Consider the following 14082-nt stretch of genomic DNA (forward strand, 5'->3'; position numbering starts at 1 on the left):
TCATTATCATTACATTTCCAAAATTAGGTTCCACATTAATGTCTTCCTGTGGTGCCCTTTATATTACACAATAGAGGTTTAATCTGCAGCTAGTCTTTCTTGCTTCTGTGGGATTATTTTATCACCTTAATGTTCCTCTAATAGACGGTATTTTGGGCACATGAAATGATGAGCATGTATTGTAAGCCAATTAGGCTTTATTTTAAAAAGAAACTGTGATAGGCCGTGGAAAAACATCATGAAGCACTGAGAAATGCTTGAATTTCTTGATAGTTCCTGCCATCAGAAACTGTGTTGTTTAGCCAATCTGCTGAACCATTGGGAAACTGTGTTGTTTAGCCAATCTGCTGAACCATTGGAACCATTTTATTTCTATATTATACGGCTCCTCCACTAACATTTTTCCTGTTCTGTAGAACTGATTACCATCCCATACACTATTGTATATACTTTTAGTTTAAATCAGAAGTTAGTTTAATTTAGTGATTCTTTCTAAAAGAGCAGGAGACAAAGACATGCATGCCCTCTAACTAATATTATTCTGTGGAAAATTTCATTTTAGCCACCATCATATTTTTAAGAGTTAATTTCCATTTTGACTGTGTTTTATTAATAGGCCACTGGAAGCTTATAAACACTTCAAGGCTTTTAAGATTGTGTTTTTGCAAAAGTGATTAATTATGCAGTGTTATGGATTATGATGCCCTCTTTTCCATGGTTTCCAGACTTCCTGCTTGTTGTCATGTAGCTCCAACAGTTCAATGAACACAAGAATATTTTTTCCCTGTGTGTTCTAAAAAGAAGTGTGATTCTTTATAAAGGACATATTGCAAATTGAAAAGCTGCCATTCACAGTCAGGTTGTCCTGTGGTTCATATCATAAATAACAGCTCTACACTTCCTAAAGACTGGTTTAGCTCTTGTGCAAGACCCCAGACTATCAGCTGCAGAGACTGACAAGCTTAAAGCCAGCAGAGACAGTGGTAATCATCAAGACTGATTTCCCACACAATATAGACCATATACATTCTCTCATTACTTCTTCCAAAGGAGACGATTTTTCTTCCTGGAGCATAAGAGCTATTTTATCTCTTAGACAGCAAAGGGATGGTGTCACCTTCTACCGTGTCATCTCATTTTTTGACAAAACAATGTCTGAATAGTTCCTTTGCTTAGTAACTCTTAGATTCATTATGGATCACGTGAACTGGAGCTGAGTAAATCTTGGAACAGGTATGTCTACTGGAGAGTATCAATTTCAATTCTTAATTAATATAGACAGTGTGTCCCAGCCCTCCGAACACAGACATAGCTTTCCTACTGTCTTCCTGAGACTATCACAGTGAATGAGTGGATTTATTCCCAGGAATATTAGTGCTTTTCTCAGTACACAGACACTGCAGAGAAATTACACTTTCGACTTAATTGCAAATTCCCACATCATAAACCCTATAGAACAGGCTTGCTCTACTCTGCTGGAAGGGCATCCCTGGGCTGCAACAAAACTCTTTTACAGATTCAGGCAGAAGACAAGTGATACTCCAGGAATTGTGCATTGATGTTGCCTGTCTGCAGGGCAGTGTGATGGCCAAGTGCACTCAGGAGCCCTGAAGCTTCTTCGCTGATGTGGCACCAGCAGAAAGATGTGGTAATCATGAAGAACCCCATTTTGACCTGGCCCGTCCATCCATGTACAGAAGCATGGTAGGGAGGTAGAGAAATATCTTATTCCCTTAGGGATTTTTCTTGTTACAGACCAGCAATCTTCATTCTGTGCAGTAAAGAGGCAGACAAGGGGGCCATTCCTCTTGTCCCTGATACAGTAAGCTCAACTGAGCTTGCATGGACAAGAAAATAGAAGAGCCTAGAAGGCAAAAATGACCTATCTCCTGTCTAGTCTAGAGCTGGGGGTGGAGGGGGTTGCCATGACCTATAGTCTGGCATGCACTTTTCACGCGGAGCCGGACAGACACATGAAGCCTTTCCTCCAGGAACACTGGGTGATGGCATTCTTATCTGCTATGAATAGTTAGCATGGAAACCATTTACTTTATTTCATGGCTGAAATGCAGCAGCTATGCCTGCCATCACTCTGTTAGAATCTGACATAGCAATTCTTAATCATGCCTTGGCTTTTCTTTTTGCTTTCCACCCTTGTTGTTGGAGGGGTTGGCACATGGATGAATTCTGCCTTGCGTGAAATTCAGAGAATGGCATCAAGCCCATGCTACAGACAGGAGAGACAGAACACTCTGACCAAGAGTGTGCAGACATGTGTCACCCTTTACCTACACCCAAGGTGACAGAAGGAGCTGCTGCAGCTCTCCCAGCACCGTGGTGGATCGCTGCTCTCACAAGCAGAATCTGCTGCTCCTTCAGGCTCCTTCAGCTGCTCATGGAAAAGCTCTCCAACCCATGTCAGCTCGGACAAGTGGGCCCTGCTTGAGAGGGTGATGAGTAAATCTCTGCTACCCCATCTGGATTCAAGCACATTCCCAAAAGCAGCTCAGGCTGTTTTGCCTCTGGCAAGGATGGGTAGCTAGGAGGCAGGGTTGGGCTGATAGCCTCTGCAGCTGGCACTGCTGCTGCAGCTGGAAAAAAGATGCATGCTCACACAGTGACTTGTCCAGGGTCAGACTGTAGCGTAAGGGGACTTACAGTTGCATTAGTTAATAGGCAGAAGACGAGCACAGGGAAGGCGAGAAAAGGTTCACAGCAGAAATTCTACAGTGCAGTAAAGAGAGAAGAAACAAAGGAAGCAAAGGGGAATAACAGTTTATTAGAATAAAGTCCTTGATTCAATATTAGAAGAAAGCAAATTTTCTGTCATTCTTCACTTTTTTGCAACGAAGTCTGTATACAAACAACTCCTAGTTTTATGAGGCAGCAACCAAAAAAATCCTTCTCCAAAACTGTTAGACAGTGATAATTAAAGCTGCTTTTGAAGAGACTGGATTTGAACCACTGCTTGACAGGGAGAGAGCATTATGCAGTAGCCTGCACTCCCTCTGCATTACACAGCCTTTCTGTTGCAATGAACTCTCTCCAAATGAAAGTTAAATCACATCAGACAAACACATAATGAGCTTGTGCTGGAATGTTTAATAAGTTAATCAAGTATGTTAATGATACTTATTTACAAGAAAGGACTTTGACTCAAAATCAAGTCAGGAAACAACAAAGGCTAGTAATAAGAGCAGCTTTGCATCGACAAAGTCCAGATGAATATGAGATAATTTGGGCATCAAAAAGAGAACAGAGAAACTGGTAATAGATGGAGCTATGAAGAAGAGCTGAATTTCACAGCATATCCAATTACAAAAGTCATTACTGATGGGAATAGAAAAACAACTTGTCTATACAGGATATGAGTGAAACTCAGTGGATTAAATTGTCTAAATCTGTAGCACATTTCATATTTATTTTTAAAAGTGGCTTGATACGTGGCATCTGAATCCCAGACTCTTGGAACATCTGGAAGGTCTCAGGTTTTTGATTGGTTCATTAGAAATTAAGGCAGTTGTGAGTTTAGGGTTTCAAACATTATTTCCCCCTTTACAACATAAAACATTCTTGGAGTCGTTTGGATTGAGGTTTCTGTTTTTCTGGTCAATTCTCATTCCTCTAAAAATAAAATGACTGGAGTAGAATCATCTAATTGTGAAAGCCCCCACTTTAGGTAATGTGGTTGGTTGACCCTGGCTGGATGCTAGATGCTCACCAAGACCACTCTATCACCCCCTCCTCAGGTGGGAGAGGAAGAGCAAATATAATGAGAGACTCATGGCTCGGGATAAGGACAGGGAGAGATCAGTCACCAATTACCATCACTGGTAAGAGAGATTCAACTTAGAGAAATTAAGTGAATTGACTACCAGTCAAAGCAGGGGAGACTAATGAGCAGTAAAATCAAATCTTAAAACACTAAGAGTCGCTACCAGGGTTGCAAATGAGCTCAGCCTCAGCCAGCAGTGGGTTTATCTTGGAGCTGGCTTACATTGGCTCTGTTGGGCAGGGGGAAATTGCTAGCAGCTTCTCAGAGAAGTTCACCCCTTGTAAACCTCCCACTGCCAACAGGCCATGCAAACCCAATAGAGATAAAAAATGTTATCCTGTCTTGATCTCAAAACCATGAGACACATTTAAATGGTTAAAAATGAAGGAAGACTAAAGTGTATCCCAACTGGGACTTTAACTACATGTCTTTCATTGAAGAGAATTTTGTTCCCACTTCTTTTCCTTTAGAGAGGAAAATTATTTGTCCAGATGTAGAAATATTGCTTATAGTTCTAGTGCTAGCCTGAGCCAAGCCTGAACCAAACATCTCTGAGCTCAGACGCACACCTACTATACCATATAATCCATTTATTTGGGTGCCTTTTATTCATCTCCCCATTCTCAAATCCCTTATGGTTCCTCAAGAACATGTAATTTCTATTAATATTTAGTGTCTATTTGGTTGATTCTGGTGCACACACTTTGCTTGAAGGAAAGCTCCCTGGGGTCAGATGGAACCGGGCCTTAAATATGTATTTAAAGTATCTGTGTTCTCTTTAAAATCTTTTGCTTCCTGGAATTTTCTTAGGTTTATTCTCAGTGGTAATAATTCAAACCTGGAATTCAATGATGCTCAACCATTTTAAATTGCTTTCATCATACACGTCTATTTTCTTGCAGAACTACATGTATTTTAATTTAGTAATCTGGTTTTGTTCTGCAGTGTTTGTCTGTAAATCTCCATTAAATATCCTGTCCCAAGATGGGGACTGCTCTTAAGCAACATGCTCTTGGCTATTTGAGCTTTGTGACTGGTTAACAGAATGGTAGAGACTGTTTCTGCTCCCTCCGTTGGTGGGCAGAGGCGTTGCAATTTAGATAGTAGAGAGCTCTTTGGATACCCAGCATTTTCTGTTCTTGAGCACCTAACACTCCAAAGGACTGATTTATTTTTCAAGCTTAACACTTTTTAGTAAAGTGTGATTGTGAGCTGCCTAATGTTTTATGTCTGAAATTCAACTTTACTTTTATTAGGGACCACTCTAATAGTTTAATCAGAAGTCTAAACATTTTGCTGAAGGATGAAAGACATTGCTTGAATGGTTAATGCTTTTCTCTGGTAAACTTCATAACCCAGATATTAAAACCACTTGGAGCTATCAATGATGACCCTTGTTAACTCATTATGTGTCATTGGCAGTGTCTTTCAAATGACAGCATCACAAAATCCCTCTGAAGACCAGTGGCCAGCAGGATAGATCATCTGATGTCTCTAAAAGGTTTTTCTTGGGTTACTTTGACAGCCAGAATTCAGCATGCCTCAGACCCTGGCAGAAAGGGAGACTGCAAACGACTGCATAAAGGAACAGAAGTTTCCTAGTGCTGCTTCTCTCATCCTTTGTTTCTTTTCTGCTCTCATCTCAAGGGCTACTTTCACTTGGTCCTTCTCACTGCTCTACTTTTGCCTCCCAGTTCCTCTCTCATCAGTTTTTCTGCTTTTTAAAGTAAAACACAGAGACCAGGTAGCAGGGAGATGTTTTGTTCACTGCAGTGAATATCTTTTTCCTTCAGGGTTAGCCTCACTGCACACACTGAAGTTTTCCTGTATTGTTCCTGGCTTTTTTTTTTTTTTTTTTCCCTTTCTCTACACTGAAATTCTTATCCTCAAAGTGCATTTTTTTCTCAGCTCTTGCAGAAGGGAAAAAAAAAAAACAAAACAGCTGTGCCATAGCTTAATTTTAAAATTTCTTCTGATTGTTGGACAGACTATTTTTTTTCCACTGCAGCAGACTGAATATGTCTAGCTAAGAAATAATGGGAAATAATAATAAAGCAGTTAACACATTGAATAGTTGTACAAGGCACACACTTTATCCCAAGTCTTTTGTGCTCTTCATATGCTCCTGTTTAGTCCCTGTTATTGTTCACTCAGCATTTTATAATGACAGGCATATAAACATTATAGAATCATGCAGCTGGAGCATGCCTGAATGCAAATTACCTCGCACAGGAAATTGTGTAGCACATACAGTACCTGAAAATAAAGATCCAGATAACGAACATGGAAAGTCTTTGGATGTGAGTGGAATTACACTAATTTACAGCAGATAAGGATTTGCTTATGCATATACCTCAACAAGCAGGTGAAAACCAGCTTTTCCTGTTCATAATTGGCATCTTTCTTGGCACAGCTCCTCTCACCAGCCCCTCAAAATTATATGTAAATTTCCCCTGTTCCCTCAAGGTTGAAATACTGGGGCTTGAGGGATTTGACTTGTACATGATTTAGGTATAAAATGGTTTTAAGTGCACAGACATGTCAATCCACCACAAAGGTTAAATTCCTTCAGGGAGAGAAATCTCTACAGTCATGTCCCTTTCCTTGAACTGAAATGTCCTCCAGATAACATGCCAGACAGTTCAGGAGGCAAGGAGCAGATTTAGAAAACTGTAATGAAGGGAAGACAGGCTCTTTGGCAAGGAGCTGATGCAGAGTAGCTACCAGAGAAAGCAAGTCAATTGAGCTATGATGACAGAAACTGAGCCCTTCCCAGTAATTCCTTTTTCTCCTTGTCCTTTGCAAAATTTAGAAGGGTTTATTAAATCCCCATGACAACTAATAGGAGGAGACCTAAAATTAATTAAATATACACAGTCCTTTCAGAAAGAACATGAGTTTTGCACAAAAACTCACCAATAGTTACTGTTTTGGATATGGCAAATTATAGTAACAAATACTATAAAAAGAATAGGTTGGGCTAAAGTTCTAACACAGTAATTTTAGTTGCACCAAGTATGTGCTTCATTTTAATTACTGCTTTGTGAAAAACTCTCGTTGCCTCACATACCATACAAGCTTTAAGAAGGGATTTGTAGTGTTTCTTGCCCTTCCATTTCCCTCATGGACAATGTTGATCTGTCTGCCTGAAGAGCCATTGAGGTTCTGAATCAAGACAAGGAAGGAAGAGAGAATACCCCTGCCTTACATACTGAGTGGCTGTTTACATTTCAACAGGAGCAGACTAAATCAAAATGACACTTTCTGATACTTTGTGTTATGCAAATTGTTCCATTAGGGGTAATGCCAGCATAGAATGTGGTCCAAAGAACCACAGAAAACGACTTGCAGAGAAATTAAATGTGAGCTGAGTGTAAGGCTGCTACTTCATAGGGCCAAGGGCTAAATGTCTTCATTTTGCAGCATGTGGAGGAACGCTCAGGAGCGAGGCAACCACTTAGAGCAAAGCACAGCCTTCACATAAACCTTTAAAGACATTGCATGGGCACTTGGAATGAAAAACCTCTGCAATAGAAGAATCATCCTATTATCACACAAAAATCTTCTCACACCTTTAATATAAAATGAATGGCAATATCCCCAAATGATAAGCATGAATTCTTCTATACTGAATACCAGCAGTGCTATCACCCTTGGTTCATTGTGACAGCAATGAAAGGCATGTTGTACACAAATTAACACGCAGCAAGTTCTGCTGCATGTTGGGAAGCATGGTATCTCTCACAATAACACACCCCCCCATACATGCCCCAATCCTATTTTATTTTTGTAAGTTTTTTTTCAAAAAAACATTAATTCATCCATAGTTTAAGAGGGGTTTTACATGTAAAGAAACCAGAATTAAGTTCAGAAGCTACCCGATAGTACAGACAACCACTGTCAAAGTAATATCTATCCAAAAAATGTAGCAGAAGACTAATTAGAAAAATACTTTAAAAGCTTTTCAAAACATAGTCTTCAGCACTGTATAAATACATTCAGTCATGGCATTCCTCAACCTGACTTGAAAACCTGCCTGAAGGTTCAGCTGGACCATTGCTATTCCTTCCCCAAACAGACTTGAAATAAAAGTGGGCTAGGGGAAAAAAAGGGAAAGACTATGCAATTGTGCTCTTGAATGTCTGGCTAGGTCTCTTGGTAACGTGACATCAGTGGGGTGAACACATTGGTTTTCAATTCCTTGAGTGGTCACTAAGCAAAAAATGCAGAAAAGTCAGGGTAGCACAAAACTAACACTGGTTCTATTATTACTTTTGTCCTTATTAGTTCCCTAACAGGAAAAAAACCTGCCACCTCCATCTCAGTGATGAGCAGGAGAGGAGCAGGGCATCTTTCTGACCTTGTCCTCCATAACACATTCATAATTTTGGTTTCTTTCAGAAGACTCGTTTAGTTATACTGCACTAGACACCAACGCTCTTCAGCTGACTTTGGGGGTGAACAGTGTGTGTTTTCATAGAATCACAGAATGTTTTAGTTTGGAAAAGACTTTTAAGATCATGAAGTCCAACATTTAACCCACTAGTGCCCAGTCCACCACTAAACCATGTCCCCAAGTAACACATTACATACCTTTTAAAAATCACCGGGGATGGTGACTCATCCACTTTCCTGAGCAGCCTGTTCCAACGCTTCATAACATTTTTGGTGAAGGAATTTTTCCTTCACACCTATCCTGGTGCAACTTGAGGGCATCTTTCTCAGCCTATTGCTCATTCTCTGGGAGCAGAGCAACCCTACCTGAGGAAAATATTCCTTTCAGGTAGTTGTAGAGAGTGATAAGACCTCCCTGACCCTTCCCCTGAACTCTTTTTTCACCAAGCACTTTCCAAACACTGATCCCAGCATCTAGTGCTGCATGTGGTTGTTGTGACCCCAGGGCAGGACCTTGTTGAACCTCAGGCCATGGATCCATCCTGTCCAGATCCCTCTGTAGATCCTTCCTGCTCCCCAGGAGATCAGCCCTCCTGTCCAGCCCAATGTCATCTACAAACTGATTGCAGGTACACTTGATCCTCTTGGCCAGATCATTGATAAAGGTATTAAATGGGACTGGCTCCAGCTGAGCCCTAGGGAACACCACTGATGACCAGCTGCCAATTGGATGTAGCTCCATTCACCACCTCGCTGGGCCTGGCCATCCAAAGAGTTTTATACCCAGCGAAGACCACTGATAAAATCCATGAGCAGCCACTTTCTCCGGATAATGTTGTGGAAAATGTTGTCAAAGGCTCTACTAAAGTCCAGGTAGACACCATCCACAGCTTTTCCTTCATCCACTAAGTGGCCTCTTAGAAGGAGGCACCATGGGTCAAGCAAGACATGCCTCTCATAAAGTCATGCCAAATGCCTGCTCCACTGATTGTTCTGTGTGTGCTCTGTGGTGGCACTCAATCTGTTCCATGACATTTCCAGCACTGAGATCACAGTGTAGCTCCCCAGATCTTCCTTCCAATCCTTCTTTTAGTTGTATATTACACTGTAATCCAGTGTATTGTAAAGTTCACTTACTTCAAGTTCTATAAGGTCAGCAGAGGAAGACATTATTAAAAAAAATTTTGAAGAGTGGTATGGAAAGAATGGCATGTTTCACGGTTTTGCTCTGGTCCTGTTAACATTTATGCACAAATTGTGGTTGATAAACAAAAGCAATCATGTGTCTAAATGAGGGGATGGTCATAGGGAGAGTAGCAAGGCCCATTGCAAGATCAAGGCTGATGTCCTCTCATCCTTGGGGAACTTTGAGGAATGTGAAGTCAGAAATGTGAACATGGGCTTTTTCTCCTGGGTGCCATCATCCTGTTCTGTTTCACTTGATTGAATGGGATCCCCACCAGGGACTTCCCATGCTTCTGCCTAATCAGGGGAAAACACAGTGAAAGATGTGACTAGCCATCTGTAGGGAACAGTTTCTGGGCTACAGACAGGAGCACGCATTTGCCTTACTATAAACTAATTCAGTCCAGGGATTCATCACTCTTCCTAAGGCCCTGCTTCAAAATTCACTGTGATGGATTATATATGCCATTACCAAAACCATCTGAGAACACGTCTCCGTGGGCTACATTTATCAGCACAAATACAGATATTCTTTGTTAAAATGAATCTTACACCCAGTCTAGGTAGAAGTAAGGGAGATTGCTGCATCCTCTTGGGTTTTTAGAAGCTTTCATATTGAGATTGTAAAGAAGCTCAGGAATTAAATTTCTATTGCCTTTTTTTATTATTATTGGTGGTGGTGGTATTGGGATTTTTCCCTTAATTTTTTTCCAGCTGAGAAAGGAGGTATAGGCCAGTGACAATAGATGTCCAATGACACCAAATGTGAAAGCAGCCCAACTCAATCAGTCACATAATGGTTGATGGCTGCTCCAGACGGTGGAAAAAACAGGAGGAAAGGATCCACCACACACTGTGGAGACATCAAAAAAAAGAAAAGAGAGGCAAGAAGCCAAATAAGTGCAGAGAATAGGCTGAATTCAAGGGAAGGTGGTCTTACTGTGACACAGTTGGGTAAGAGAAAAGGTTATGATTGACTGGAAAATTAAGTGATTTGCTGACGTTCTCAAGCAGCAGCTTTCCACATAAAGCAGAGGTTTCTGTTTATCCTGTTCTTTGTGCTGGGGATACAGGTGTCTCCTCTGTCAGCATGTGAAATAATACTGCAATACAGCACACAATAAGACTCAAAATTGTTAAGACATGGGTGCAACGGTAAAGAGATACTTTTTTTACCATGTATTCAAAATAAGTGCCATCTTTGACATCAGCAACATGTGGCACATGTGATCATTTTCCACAGAAGCAGAGTCATCTCTTTCTGTTTTAAGCCTCTGAAATAGGACTGGGAGATGTAGCAACTTGTAGAATCTCAGCAGTCAGTTTATGAATGATGCATGAAACAAAATCTAGCTCTGTCTGATGCACAAAGGGAGTATCAGACAGGGCTATGAAACCACTGCTGGGCTGGGGTGCTTGATGTGATATTCAGTTCAGGCAAAGCCAGGAAAGACCACCAAGCACATTACTATCAAAGTGTATGTGCAAAAGTACAATGAGAAAAAAGAAAGATAATGATATTAGCTTGTTTGCATAGAGGGGTTTTTCCCTCTTCCTCCCTTTCCCTTGCTATCATTCTCCTTCCCAAAGCAATTTCCTTCACAGATTGGGCAGGAGTAAAGACTGTTTTCATCACTCCTTAAACAGATTCTTTAAAAACTCGTAGTGAAATATGCCTAATATATTTTCAAGGAAGGTCTTTCACTTAAAAGCAGTGTTCTGCGACCTTTTTAATAATGAAATATCTTCCCATATTGCACATATTAGTGGAGGGATCTAAGAAGCACTAGAAATTATTTCTGTGGTATTAAAAAAACCCCTATATTTTCCACAGATTATTCTGATTTTTCAGATGACAGGACAAGAAACAGTGGCACTTACCAAACCAGTTCATTGATGTATCTAACTAAAATTGGGGGGGTTATTTCTTAAATTATCACCAAATAAGAATGTAAAGCCTAATGAAGTCAAAAGGTCAAAAAATGTCTTTCAACACCACAATGACCTCATACACCATTTGGAGTTCTAAATTTTAAGTCACAGAAGTCTTATCTACAAAACAGCAATGGAGGTAGAAAATACACTTGAAAATATTTTATTTCAGCATAGGCAATATTTAGTTACTGAAACCTCTTTCTGGTTAACAGGCACTTGAAATAGCCTTTAACTGAATTGTTGTGCCAATGGAGAGATGAGTATGAGGATCAATGCACCTGTCAGTACCAGCAAAGATGACAAATCAGCAGGCAAAATAAGTCACCTTCCTACTCTTATGAAAAAGCCAAACATGATATTTTCTTGGTGCTGATGCACCATCAAATATCATCCACATCACTGTAATCTGAAAAAAACCCTTTTGCTCCCTGTTTCCTACATTCCCACACTGACAGTCTTCAGAATGTATGTATTAAGACTGACTACTTTCTTCAGCATTTTGCTAAGATTTAGGGTTGCAAAAACTTTTATCTTCTATTAGATTTACAAAACAACTAGAGAGAAAAAATTACAGATTTTGGAGTTCTCTTATAAACTCTGGTAAGAGTCGCCTTGAAAAGAAAGCTAAAACAAGTTAGAAATATTTACTCATAGCCTAATCTAATTTTGTTAATTGACTAGATCACTTGAGAAGAAAGTAGTGACAGAGATATGACACACATCATCAGGAAGAGCCTATCATCAGACAGAGCCTATGGAACAGACAGAAGAAAGAATCCATTAATATCCATGAAAATAAGGTTAGATGGCTAACGGGAATAGCAGAGATAGTGCAATATCTTCATTATTGTCCTGTTGAGTAACCAAGGGAGTTACACATTTTAATAAATACTTATTATTTTGAAGTGATTTCTGAGTCTCCCTTGAGGTACGCTAATTAGGAACCAGAGATGTTTAGTGAAAAAGAGTAGAATTGATGATTTCTTCCCTTTATTTATTATCTTCAAAAGTTCTTGCATCTGCACTGTCTCTCATTTAAATAATTTTTTTTTCTTTAAATCATTTTCTAGGAAGACTATATGTAAAATCAAAATATTTTAAGAGTCGACTTATGAGAACATTCTTGATGTATTCATTATATCAGCTTGGAAGATTTGGGTCCATTTAGTAAGTATGAGTGTGTAAAAAGGTTTCAAGAGTTTGTTGAAGATGGTATTGTTTGAGAAGCAGCAATGAAATATTGCAAAGTGGTATTTACATGCATTGTTTCCAAGATCCCATTTCTGCTGTACAGTGCAGAATACAATGAGTGTATCTAAAAGTGGTCAGGTAGAGCTGTGCCTGGAAATAAATTATATTGGCAGATAAAAATGGTATATTCCAGTGCAGAAATATATCTGAAGATCAACCCTTCAGTGGGGACCTGTTACCTATTTGTTTTTCTGAAGTTTTTCCAGGGAAGAGCTGCTCCTTCCTTTCTGTGGAATGCCTATCATATTTGTAGCACTGAACAAACATGATTTTATTTCAAGCAGGCCAAAAGACAACCCGAAAACAGAAACCCCAGGGGCAGCTCCTACATCATAAAGTTCACAGAATGCCCTTCCAAGTCTGTTTTTACTTCTGTGAAGAAGTAAGAAAAAGAAGAAGTCCAGCACCCAAACTTAGCCTCTGGATACTCAACATATTCCCCTGGAGTGATGTGAACTGCAATTTCAGCAGCCCTGCATTTAACACATCTGACACAAGATAGCAAACTAAGACAGCTGCTTCCAACTGCTGTTGCCACTGGTCAGGAGAGAAGGAAGGAGAAGGTGGTGAGATAAAGGCAAAAAAAGGTGAGAACAATTAACCTCTGACATACAGTATAATATATCATGGTCATCACCAGCTTAATTGAGGATAGAAGCTGCATCAGAAATATGCTCTAGCATACGCATAAGCTTTGCAAGGTTCATTTGCAAAATGCCACGTATTTGCATTATCTGGGAGTAATTTGCATTTCTGCTCCCCAGTCATTTTCAGACAGGTGAATGCTAATAAAGCTCCCCGGGTAACAAAATATTGAGAAGATTTAGAATGTGGAAAACCACTTAATGTGGTTGAGGGTAACTAAATTGAAGTGCAGGTCATCTAACAGATTTTAAAGGAGGATGCAATTCTCTTTGTGTCTTAGGAAAACTTTAGTCATGAGGCCTTCCAGTGACAAGCACAGGCCAGCACACAGTATGCTGTCTTGAAGCCTGGAGACCAAAGTCGTCTTTCTAGATCCATCAGTTGTTTCATTTTCTTGGGCATGTTGTTTTGCCATTTGTCCTGGGGACAGGGAAAATGTCTGCACACAGACTGCTTCTGCATCTCAGCACGCATAGGCTCCACAAAGCACCTTGCTGACAGACACAAAACACACTTCAGCGAGCAGGGAAGAATGGGTGGTTTGGTTTCAGTAAACAGGAGCTGGCAGTAAATGAGAAATATCTAATTAGGCCTATCTGCAGATTCCTCGTCCCTAAAATGGAGCCATTGGAACTTCACTCCATTGTCATACAGTTCCACATCATGGGGGTAAAAGCACAGCAAAATGTTTGGAATCGCTTGAATTCTCCATATTAATAGAGTGACCTGCCATCTGCTGCTCTGCCCACGCTTATGGTCTGTTGCTCCATAGTTAAGCATCCATTCACAAGAGAGGAATGTTTGTGTGGCAGGCAGCTAGGACTCTATTGTATAGAGTCTTTACAAACATTGCTCTGTGTTTTCCCAGGCATTTTTAGCCCTGTCTCTAAACACAT

Source organism: Parus major, chromosome 2 (assembly GCF_001522545.3).
Source record: "Parus major isolate Abel chromosome 2, Parus_major1.1, whole genome shotgun sequence".
In the NCBI taxonomy this organism is placed as follows: domain Eukaryota; kingdom Metazoa; phylum Chordata; class Aves; order Passeriformes; family Paridae; genus Parus; species Parus major.